Source organism: Morone saxatilis, unplaced genomic scaffold, assembly GCF_004916995.1.
Source record: "Morone saxatilis isolate NCDOM2014 unplaced genomic scaffold, NCSU_SB_2.0 Contig23, whole genome shotgun sequence".
NCBI classification, from domain to species: domain Eukaryota; kingdom Metazoa; phylum Chordata; class Actinopteri; family Moronidae; genus Morone; species Morone saxatilis.
This window is the reverse complement of record NW_023339796.1, coordinates 21007242-21019946: the sequence shown is the minus strand read 5'-3', so window position 1 is coordinate 21019946 and position 12705 is coordinate 21007242. Positions and strand designations below refer to the sequence as shown.

Here is a 12705-nt window from a genome sequence, read left to right as displayed (position 1 = left end):
ATGTATTTCAAGGTTACCTCGTAAATCAGGATGACTGGAGGGAGGGAGATGGAACTGAGGAAGGTTTTACCCAGACTGAAAGAGCCTATGCAAATCTGAGCCCGCAGGAAGGGATAGAAGAAAATTCATCTCTCCAAGAAACAAAAAAAAAAAGAATTGATCTGCAGCTTCAAGTTCAAATTTTTATTTTTAGAATAAGTCAGTTATTGCAAATTGTTTTAGGTCAAATGCTTGCCAATGGTGTAATATTGTTGTCTTTTCATATAACAGGAGAGATAATCTTGTGGTGATGCTGAAGAAAGATGTGAGGGCTGATCAGAGAAGTTCGATGGGGAATAAAGAGCTTGACAGAAAGCTGGGAGGATGAGGGGAGGAGGGATGACTGTGAACTACTGCTAAGAGAGGAGCTGCGAGATGAATGTTCTGAGCGGAAGAAGACTGGGTTCTGCTGAAGTACTCTGGCTAAAGTGGGAAAGAGGAGATGCCAGCTGAGACAGTACACAAACAGTAGTATTACTGTGGAATTAGATCTGTGTCCATAGCATTTTGTTAAAGTTCTTCTAAATTTTACATGATCGTAGGTAACCTGACAGAGGAGCTGGGGCTGCTTTGGAGCAATCATTGCAAAGCTGCAGGAAAGAGAGAGTCCTTACAGAAGCTCATCAGCAAACACTGGATTGATCTGCGGGAGTGAAGAGACAGTCAACACTCTGACCAGGGCAAGGCTAAGCTGGAGCAGCAACGTGTTTGATGATTGTAAGTCTTTACAAATCAGGTGGAGTTGTTATAATATGATATAATTAGTGACAAAGAAATTTATATATTCGCCCCAGCTCGAAGGATCCTTGAGCAATGGGGAGAAGAAAGTGCGTGGATGACCTGAGCGAGCAAAGCGAAAAGCTTGAGGGGAGACTAAAGTTATCTCATGAGGTATCATGACTGGAGAATGTACAAGCAGCAACTCGAGGGGCTGAAAGTAGAAAAAGTAAACAAAAATTTTGATTTAAACATTTCATGGACTGTCATTCATTTTTTTTCTACAGATAAGATTTTGAAATCAGCACTCACTGGCACAAATAGAGATGACCAGCGATGAGTGCCCCGGCTCCAGAAAAATGTTGAGAGAGCTGCAGGGTATATGTGGTGAAGTAGCGTATTAATAAGTGAGTATAAATATGGTACATTTTTAACACCATATTGGCAGATTATATTTAACGTTTTGCTTTATTTTGTCTAGGCCCCTTGAGGAGCTGGAGGAAGGCTTGAAGCGAGCGAGCTGCCGAGCCAAGGGGTAGAGAAGCACGATAAGCATCTTGTCAGATTAACTGGAGAGGATTCATCGGGAGGCTGGAGGAGCTGTGGGAACCGCTGCCCAGGTTTGAGCATGAACAAGAGGTGGGGAGGCCTGGATCAAATCCGCAGGACCTTTGAGACTCGCAGCATGAAGCACTGCTGCCACACTCAGGAAGACAAGCTGAGTGTGCTGCCTGGGGAAGAGTTGAAACTACAGGAGTCGCAACTGGTAAGGAAGAGTGGTTAGATGGGGCTGGTGATGTGGTCTCAATATGGACATATTGTGAAGTAAGGTCAAACGTTTTTCTGTGATGAGATTAATGTGTTTACCTTGTGTTAGAACACTTCCATTCATTTTGAAGTAGTTTTGTATCATATGAACTTTTTGTTTTAGAATATTTGGGGAATGTGCAGGTCTCTGAGCAGATAGATGATATAACAGTCAGAGAGGGACACGTACCATCATGATTTTACATGCGAAAGCAAAGCTTCAACTGAGAAGTAAGGCCTGATTTGATACCATTGTGTTTTGTTTGGGAGTATTATGAGTACTCATTTTTTTCTGTTGTCAACAATTTTAGGTGATTACAAGACGCTTGAGGAAAGGGTCCGTGGGTGTCTCAACTTAGAGAGGAAAACATCTACACTCAATTCGCATGACCTTAAAGACAACTTGGAAGAGGAGTCAAGTGTAACAATTGAGACCTGCTTTAGTGCAGGTAAATGTTGGGTTGCACGAGGAGGGCATTAAGATGGCTCTCTTCAGGCCGAAGAATCTTAGCCCATTTCAGTGCAGTCTGCTCGTCATTGACTGCTGACCATCCTCAGCGGAGCAGTATGATGAGGAGCAAGGAGGCCAAGCTGATACTGCAGCGAGCATGTCCAGGCCAACTCTGAGGTGCTCAGGGGACCAAGTATGAATGATCATCCAGAGAACTGAAGATGGGGAGGCAAGTCTGTCAATTTTTTCACTCAAACAACTCTGAGTTTAAACAATACTATCTATAAACACTTTCTATGAATTCAATATAATCCAGAAGAGCTGGCTAGCGTGGCTGGCAGGTGCGAGGGGCCTGTTGAAGCAGGTGACGCTAATGTTCCCTCTCTGAGAGAAGCCAAACACAGGCTGCAGAAATGAGATGAATTCATGTGTGGATGTGGAGAGGTCTAATGCTGCTGCTGCTGCTCTGGACAGAAGGCAAAAAACTTTGACAAGTAATTTAATACAAGTATCACTTTGACTTGTTAGATGAAGAATGTGTTAATTTAGCAGACCATATTCAACCTCCATCTAATCATCTAAACAATCTCTAGTTTTGGCAGAATTGGACGAGATGGGAGTTGGTCTAAAACACAGAGATGGAGGCATCTAAAAAAGGAAGAGGTCCTCTGGACTGTCCTTCGAGACACTGAAGAATAATTTGAAGAATTTGGAATCTGGAGAAATGAAAGAGAGAATAGAATCCTGAGGCCGGGGTAAGAGGTAAAGATTATGTATTCAGATTTTGTTTAATTGATCAGGATAACCCAATATGTTGCCCTGATTTGAACTGTTTATATAGATTATCTACTGTCAGATATATTAGAGAAATGGCAAAAATCTATGAACATGAATAGGGTTCAATGTTTTTCCACGAAGGTTAAGATCAAGTGTTAACCTCCAAACATTACAGATTAAGATACTGCTCTCTGAGACAGCAATTGAAACACACACACGCGCGGATTTTTTGTAGTAAATTCGCCAGAGGTGATGGCGGCAGCATCGTCTAGCCTCTATATTTGAAGTGTGCTGCGCGAGCGAAAGATTGAAGACAGTGAGCTGTATTATTCTGTGAACTGCCGGGGACTCAAGCATCTCAGAAGCGATAGCCCACAGTGCTTTCATGTGCGCAGAACATAGGCTATCACCGCTGAGATGCATATCATCTCTCTCGCCTGTTTATAGCTAATGATTGAGAAAACAAAAAACTTCATCCAGGGCCAATTCTTGACACCCATGAAGGCACGGATGTTCCACTGGATCACAAGTAATGCATCCCTGTGGATATTGATTCAAGATATTGAGAAGAGCAATTTAAGTATTTTTTTACTGAACACTAATGTATAAATATTTCTATGGCATTAGAATTGATTAGTGCGTGTACCTGCGTTCTACAATCTTCTGGAATTCAATTCTTGCCAGAACACCTCGTGACCTTGCCTGGATCCTAGTGATGATTAGAGCTAAGCGGTCATCTCGCATCTCCTCCAGCAGACCAAGCAGTCCAGCTTTAAAGAACACCTGAGTTTTGCAAACAAATGAGGTCAGCAGTTTAGCTTCAGGATGGGTGTGAGTGTGTATGTTAAATACAATGTCTCATGCCCAGCTTACATCGACATCTCTGTGTTATCACATAGATATTAATATTGTGAATGAAAGGCATCAATTGTCTGTACTTATTATATTATGTACTTAATTATCAGCAATAGATAAAAACAACTCAAAACACAATGTCACTCTGTGCAGTTCCTTATCACCCTGAGGCAGAAATATATGTTTCATGCTAGATACGCCAAAATGTATTTCACCAATACTTACCTTGGTGTGGCCCAGTTTGTATTGGTTATGGTCTATATCCAAGGAACCCAAAAGCTTCTCAGAAGCTTTTTTGTTATCGATGAACTGTCCCTCAGGTATAGCACTTGGGTTTAAAATGCGATATCTTTGTAATAAAGATAAAAGATCATTTAATTATTTTTTCAATTTATATGAAATATCAAATTACCACAATAACTATTACTGAAAACATTTTAAGATATATCATTAGGTGACAAAGTAAAAGGAAAAAAAGTATTAGACAGTGCTCTTCACCACATCATCAAAACACTAAATGATCTTATGATCTTATGACATATGAATGATGTCCCCCCCCCTCCCCCCTCCCCCTAGCAGGGTGCCAGAAACTTGAAGAATCAATGACAAGTCACCTTGAAACTGCTGTGGCCACTCTTGTCTACATTCTTAGAGACTTGATGTTTTTTCCTTTTAATATATCACCCATCTGTATACATATATATATAGATGACAGATACCTCTGTTTGAAATCTCCATAGAGGATCCTGTTTGGGAACCCCTTTCTGCAGATCCTGATGCCTTCCAGCACACCGTTACAGCGCAGCTGGTGCATCACCAGAGGATTCTCCATGGCCCCAGGAGTCTTGGTCTCATTGGGGATGATGCAGCGTACAAAGTGAGGGTGAGTACACCTCAAGTTGGTCATCAGTTTGTTCAAGTTCTCCTGTGAGTGCCCGACAGAGGAGAGAATTGATTGCCCATTACCACCTTCATTAACAGTACATTATGAATAAACAACATGATTCCTTATGGTTAAGGACTCTGAGATATAAAATCTGAGAAGAACGTCTCAATTAGCTAATGTATTACACAATGTAAAATATATTGATCTTACCCTATGTAAGGCTGATACAGTTTGGAAAGATGAACCTTTCTTCTTGCTACCACCACCTTTGCCCTTCCCACCAGACTCTTGAACTAAATAAAACATTTATCATTAGAATTAAGAGAAAGTAAACAAATATAATAAAGACATGTTTTTAGATTGTTTTAAACTGTACACAAATAAATAAAAGGGGGTACAATTTTTTTTTTTTATATTAAAAGCTCCGTCATTATACAGTTCTACCTTTGTACAACTCCTTCACATGACACATTGATAATCATTTTGAAACAAAGATGCTAATCCCTTTTCAAATACAAACCTGAATCAGCTCCAGCATAATTTGCAAAGAGTGTACCGAGCAGTTTAAGATTAGATTTTTGGTACAGTGCAACAACGGTCTCATTCAGAGGATCCTTGTTCTTCACCAGCCAATTGTTGATATTATAATCAACAGTTCCAGCGTAGTGCATCAGGGCAAAATGGCCCTCTGGTTTCCCTTTGACAATTCTGGGCTTCTGGAAGTTGGCAGATTTCCCCAGATGGTTGTCATAGAGCTTAGCTTTAAAGGTGGCATCAGAGGCTTTGGGAAACATGCACTCTTCTTCAAGGATGGACATGATACCCATGGGCTGTAAAAAATCATTGCAGTATAGAAAAATGTCATAGCACTGTTTTAAAAGTGAAATAAGCAATTCAGTAACATACTCACCCCTAAATGATAATTACTTACTTTCATCAGTCAGTACAGCCTGCAAAGTCCATAACCAAAACAATGACAAGTCATTCAATGCCCTCTTCTTGTACTCTTCCCTCCAGCACAAACCTGTGGTGCGTGAAAAACTGTTGCAGTTTCTCATTAGTGAAGTTGATGCACAGCTGCTCAAAGGTGTTGAACTATAATGAAATGGTCCATGGTAAAACCAGGCTTAATAATTTCTCCTAAAAACAAAGACTATTATTATTATAGATTATCTATTCTTTTTAAACTCACATCAAATATCTCAAATCCAGCAATGTCCAGTACACCGATGAAGTACTGTCGAGGCTGCTTGGTGTCCAAAGATTGGTTGATTCTCACTACCATCCATAGAAACATCTTCTCATACACTGATTTAGACAGTGCGCCAATAGCATAGTGTCACATTAGGAAAAAATACATTAGTAACTATCTTTAACATGTACGTTTTATGAAGTCAAACATCCTCCAAAGAGTCCTGCGCTTATTACCTGGGCGACATTTTGCCTTTGGCTGACCCATTTCATTTCCTAATGTTGGACTCTTGGAGACAGAGACCTTTGGATGGAGGTTCCGAGTTCAGCCCATCAGATAGCGTACTGTTGTAGCATCTGTTGAGTAATTGTGAGTATTAATTCATCAGGGTCATCCACTGCTTTCAACCACCTCTTCATTGGCGTAGTGTGTTTCAAATATCATGTTTTACCCTTCTGTGCATAGCTTCTGCTGCTCTTCACGCTGCTTGTTTCTTGAACTTCTGTTTCCTGATGCATTGATGGCAACCAATCAGCTTGTTAAATGCCATTTTTCTCCTACTTGTGAAGCCATAGAACATCAAATGCTCCTAAAAAAGATAAATGTAAGATCAAGAATGAAATTTTCTGGCATTGTAAAGGTCGAATTTCATAAATTCATTTTTGACTGGATTGACGATTTCAGCTCACATCAGTGGCATCGCTCTTCAGATCATGATAGAGGCCACTGTTGTCTCTCCCTTGGAGATGAAGGCCCGTAGTCATAGGGGTTTTTAGGTGAAAGACAATTTCTAAAAAGATATTCACAAACAGACAGAAAGTTATTTTATGATAAAATGAATGATACAGTACAGTAATAACCCTTACATGACCATGTACTATTGTAAACTACCAGAAGTTCAGGCTTTGCCTGAGAAAGATCTGTAGAAAATGTGGTAGTCCCTCTCAGCTCTGCAGCGAAGGTCACACGGAGAATTCTCAGGAAGTGTCTGTTAAAAGAAATCAGTTTATATCTCATAGTACCTAACACTGTGTCAGGTGATTCTTTAATTGTCTTATAATGCTCAATGTTGCTTAACAAGTATTAATATCAGCAGAGGGCCATTTCTCGCTTATCAAATGAATGGGAAAATTTACCTGAAAAAAGGGAGAGACACTAATTTTTCCACTCAAAATTACTTTCATTTAGAATCACATTTGCTGATTCCACAACATCTACAAATCTTGAGGAGTTCAATTCTTGATGTTTTGCATTCCCAAAGGGCATCCAGGGGCAGGTCTAGCCTGAATGATTTGATCCCTCCAGGGTACCCCTGGACACAAGGAAGACACAATTTCAGGTTCAAGTTACAAGTATATAAAATTAAAAATGTGTTTCACCTTTTTAGAAATGGTATTATTGGCTAACAAGCTACTTCGTGAAAATAATCCAGAATACTAATTTTGTAATCTCAGACCTTTCTCGCAGCTAGTCTTTCTTTCCCAGTTGGGCAGCAGCGTGCTGGCAAAGTATCTGAATGACACGTTTGGTGTTGCAGTTTTCCATCACCAGATTCTCCACTGAGTCGAAAAGGAGACAGAAAGTTTATTTTTTTTTTTTTTTTTTTTTTTTTTTTTTTTTTTTTTTGACCAAGACCTATACCCACAACTATGAGGGTTTTTTTGTTGTACATAACTTAGTGATAAGGATGACCTGGTTTTCTCTGTCTGTCGCAGAGAGTATTTCAAGATTAATACAAAATAAATCAGAATCAGAAATCAGAATTCGAAGAAAATTATGTCCAGAGCAGAATATTAAACAGGATTGAAAGGGTAAAAAATTATTTAGCCTGACAGCATGTACCTGGTAGGCATTGTCAGAGATAGAGAAGATATGAGGAGAGTTCACTCCTCTTATTCCTCTATAGGCAACAACCACCTTCCCTGGTTGTAGACTGGTAGCCCCCCTTGTAGGCGGTGACAGTCACACAGAAGAGCCCAAGAGTACGGTCTGCCATGAGTAAGAGAAGGATTACAGGATAAGTTAGGAAGGATAACATTATGTTTACTTACTCATTCAAGTATGTTTGCTCTTAACTTTATCAGATGCAAGCTAAATGTTATTGTTAGTTCTCATGTCTTCATAGGATCATCCTGCCTGCATAAAGCTCTTTGAGTTAAACAGCACAGCAGGTCATGGAGGAAGGGTGAACCATTGCCATGTCTCAATTTTATCAAACTTTGTGGGTTCTGAGGGTTCACCATCACCCACTCCTCACTGTTGACAGTCTACGAAAAATAAGAATACATTTTACATTCACACTGGACTAAAACTCAAACCAAATGTTCCCTGCTAGAAATATTTACATCAGTACTCTCCTGCCGAACTTAGAAAATGTACCTACCTTTCCAAATTCATTTCAGCTGTGACTTTGTCACCATCTACGACTGCTGAAGATGTAGCTTTGACATATTCAACCTCGGGGTCAGGAACGAAGGACTCCTTCTCATGTCAATATAACGAGTCTTGGGCCTCCAGGCGCTCCTTATCTGACTTTCTCAGAAAAGGATGCAGGAGGCCCCCAACTCCTGCCATGCAGATCCCCATTTTTTCAACGCTGTAAGAGGATATAAATGTTTAAGCCGATTACTGATGATAGTATCATCATTAGTTTGCACAGCAGCTTGTTAACATTTTTCATGCATTACATTAGCCATCAGGATACCACATGTGCAATAATATAAAGTAGATAATACTGATCATGAGTGTTATCTGTGCACAACTGTGCAAATTACCTTAGATGTCTTAATTATTACATTAAAGAAGCAAATATTTAGTTTTTGTAAGTGTGGGAGTGATCTTTACCTAGGGTGGTTTGGAGTCAAGGAGACTAAGGGGTCAGTTAATATTCACGTTGCTCTTAAAACCAATATAAAAGCAAACATTATTTCATTGCAAAGAACATCGGATCATTTTGAGTACTATGACTAAAAACTTTACTTCAAAAACATGCTTATAGACTGAGGCAGCAAATATCAAGACATTGCAAACATTTCCTATTCCATAACAGCTGTATAAATGTCTTGCTTACCTTTGCCTCTCCAACCTTTAATCAAGCAGAAAGTGATGAGCCACGCTAGCTGACAGCAAGCGTCTTCCATAATAAAGTTGTTTATCCAGCCAAATATTGGCGATGAATTTGGAGAAGGTTGTACATTAAAAAGTCGTCTTCTTAATGGCAGAGAATCGTAGCTGCTATTTGTTGCTTTCACCTCCTTGACAAAACAAGGCGAGACAATACATAGGTACAAGAAAAGGGGAGGCAAGAGGAGAGGCAAGAGGTGGATCAGGACAGCTTTGATATCAAATACATATAGTTTTATTCATATAAATTATAACAGGTTATTTATATAATTTCTACCAGTTTTGTTTACAGTTGTTTTAGTTGCCCTCCAAAATTAAATACTTTTATTGGTTATTTCAACATTCTAAAAGGCATTTAATATTTAAACTTAAATTATGTACTTTTAAACCCTGTCTTGTATCATGACGATGTAATGAACTGATGGCAATGTAAATGGACCCTTTATTTGTATAGCGCCTTTCTAGGTCTTCTCGACCACGCAAAGCGTTTACACTACGTCAATTCAACCCTTTCACACACATAATCACTCAGTGATGGTAAATTCGATCGAAAGAAATAATATTATACACATTCACACACCGCATGTATTTGCATCGGGAGCAATTTGGGTTCAGTATCTTGCTCAGGATTTCGACCGTCAGGAGGACCGGGGAAATGAACAAAACCTTCTGATTGAGGGACGGACTGCTTGCCTGAGCCACAGCCGCCCGTATGAACCTACTATGGTCATACAGTATATTTTGATTTGGATAAAATGTGTATTATCTGCATTACTAATCTAGCAGCTGCAATTTTTGATAACCAGAACCAAAAAAGTTCGAGTAAAACTGAGAGACAACAGGTTGCACTTTCTTTTCCATGATTCTTAATTATCTACTAACATCACGTTTAAGTTCAGTGTCTCATTTATAAATCCAAAAGTTGTGACAGACAAGCAACATTAATGACTTAATAAGACTAACTTGTTCTTCAAACATTGTGCTTTGAGAAGCGCTCTGGACTTGTTACGATTCCTAAAAAGATTAAGTTCATCGAAGGTCAGTCATGTGAAGGGTGGTGAAATGCATTTCTACAGCCTCTACTGAAACAATAAAGTGTTGCAGCTGTTGTCAAGTGTGAGAGGTAAGGTCAGGGACTTTAAATTATCACTCACCACTGTTCTGCCCAGCAAGGTCTACACCCTTTGTCTCATGGTGTCGTCATGGCATTGTTCCCTTTCCTTTGGCCTTGAGGACAAAGATAACCCTGTGAAATTCTTGCCTGGATTTTTTCTGTCTGATTGAGAAGGGCAGCCTATGAGGCAGCGATATAGCTGAAGTGCAGTCTCTGATGTCATGATGGATGAGTGGTAACAGGTGCATAGCACTGTAACTTTGCCCAGACACCTCCCTTTATTCTTGAGCACAATTCAATTTTGTTCTCATTTATTAATTTTTACTCCATTATGGTTTCAATCAGAATATACAGTACAATGGTCAGTCTAATTTTTTGGAACATCAGTTAAAAAAAACATTTAAATGAGCACTCCTTCAAGGAGAAAAACAAATGAGAATGGAATGCTATCCATTCTCACCTCTTAGCAAATTAAGCCATATTTTGTTTACTCCTGTAAAATGAGAATGATGAGTGCTGAACAATTTTCCAAGTTGATCAGAATTTGTTTTCACATTTTGGACTTATTCTTATTCTCAGCTGTATAAATCCCTGCGGAAATCTTCATCTGTTTTGCGTCCCCTTCCTGGCTTTGGAGTTGTAACCAGATTCCTCTAAGGTAAGGCCAATTGTCGGCGGTTAAATCCTTGATGGAAAGAACAAATGGTGTCACCTTGATTTGCATTTGCTGTGGTGTCTGCTAATTAATCCAAAAGTATTTCTAAACATCACAGTCCTATGTGTTAGGCAGTTGACACAGAGGAGCCTATAGCACTGAGGTAATGATGTTAAAAGTCTTAAAGGGTCAGCAGGCAGATAAACAAACCTTATGTAGTTAGTGTTAGTGTTGGAATGTGGATGACAAAGAATAACACTATGCAATTTATTTATTATTTTATAATCTCTCTGCAGATATCTTTAAGCCTTGAAGGACAGGCCATGTGAGATCAAGGTCAACATGCAGTGCTGGGCAAGTGTCATGCTGATATCCACCTCTCACTTGGCTCTCTCTGACAGTGTAAGAACTGTAGCATCAGTCCCTCCTTTGTGCTACTGCAGCAGAAGAATAAGGTACAGTAAGCCTGTCAGCTAAGCTTTAATATTTTTAGTTGTTTATATTGTATTTTGTTTACTTTTTAATTAACTAATTTCATTTCACTATATGATTATATACAGTTTAGTTTGTAAAACTTGCATGTGCTAGCCTAAACAACAGTCAGCACTCAGTGTTCTATTGTTTCATGCATGTTACATAGTGCGATTGGGTGATATGATTTAAATTTATTATACTGTTAATAAAGAGTGTCTATTTGCACGTATAGTCACACAGCAGCATTTGGTTATTTACACCCAGCCCCCTAGTTTAGCCATAAAGAACAGCAAATACCATGTAGAAAAGAGGTCATTGTGGATGAATGGTTTAAACACAGGACTTTCACCCAGGATTTGAGTTTTGTGGGAAACCAAAAGTCAGTATTGAGTATTTGTTTTTAGGCTTAGGTGACTTATTATTTTCTTTTTCTTTCTTTTTAAAAGTTATTTTCAGTTTCAGTCACAGTTTGGTAAGGTTTAAGCAACAAAACTACTTGGTAGGCGAGACGATTTCATGAAAATTTCATGCCACAATTATATATTGAGTTCGGTCTAGACCTGCTCTTATTTGAAAAGTGTCCTGAGAATAACTCTCTGTTATGAATGGCGCACTCATACAAATAAAATTGAATTGAATTGAATATTTAATAAGTGTGATTAACGATATTATCACAATAATCAAGAAAATATACTTCATACTTTTGAAATGGCACTAAACCATACTGGAATTACTTTTTTTTTGTTTTTGTTTTGAAACAAATATATTCATTGCATCACAGATAGGCACAGCATCATCTCCCTGTTCGTTATTTTGGAATCTAATACTATTGCCACACATCCTGTTTAACTGATTTTTGTGGGGGGATACAACAGGATACAATTATAATATCATATATCTTCCCATCCCTACTACTTGTTTTTCTTTTTCATGCTGGTGTAATGAAAGAATTGGTCATCCTACCCCAGGTGCAAATAGCATTGTTGGCTTTTGACACCTGGGCACTAAAAGCATCTGCCGTATTAAAATAGATATTTAAATGTGTTAAGTATACATAGCTTCTTCTGAAGGAATAATTTGGAATTTGTAGAACAATAACATGAGAGGATCATAAAATCATGATAAAATTTTGCTGAAATTTGATAAACAATGATGTCAGTCAGTGAATGTTACTGTATATATTAAACAAACTTTCTATTCTAATACTCCACATGTTAACAAACACACAGGTAGAGATATAATCTGTTGCCTGTAGTTAGGTGCTTAAAATTAATGACTTGTCTTGTCACTGAACATCTAAAATGAGTAGCCTCAAAAAGCCTAATTTACCTACGGATAAACAGTGCCTTTAGACATTTTATTTGTGATTTCTGTTTAGAGATTACAAAACAGTTCTCATCTGGTTTGTAGGGCCATTTTTACACATTTTCAGGGTTTTTGCTGCTTTAGGCCTCCACCCAGTTATAAATTTATAAATATCAGTATTTACGTAAAAACAGCATGTATTGCTGGAGTTATCTTTGATCAGGATTTGTCATTTAATTCCCACATAAAGCAGACCTCTAGGACTGCCTTCTTTCATTTACGTAATATTACAAAAATCAGACACATCCTG

The 12705-nt window shown here is 38.6% G+C and overlaps 2 long non-coding RNA genes and 1 pseudogene across 2 annotated transcripts in view; 1 reads left to right on the top strand and 2 right to left on the bottom strand.

The window, feature by feature from the left end:
* LOC118334835 overlaps positions 1-12705 on the bottom strand; it is a 24029-nt pseudogene that overhangs the window by 5000 nt on the left and 6324 nt on the right.
* LOC118334626 lies at positions 5589-5903 on the bottom strand. Its single transcript, XR_004797022.1, has 2 exons — positions 5725-5903; positions 5589-5627 (listed from the first exon to the last, which is right to left on the bottom strand). It is a non-coding gene; the product is annotated as an uncharacterized LOC118334626 (long non-coding RNA).
* The window catches only part of LOC118334627, a 5103-nt gene continuing 1911 nt past the window's right edge, over positions 9514-12705 (top strand). The window contains exons 1-2 of the long non-coding RNA XR_004797023.1: positions 9514-10619; positions 10913-11071. This is a non-coding gene — a long non-coding RNA (uncharacterized LOC118334627). The remainder of the gene's footprint in view (positions 10620-10912; positions 11072-12705) is intronic.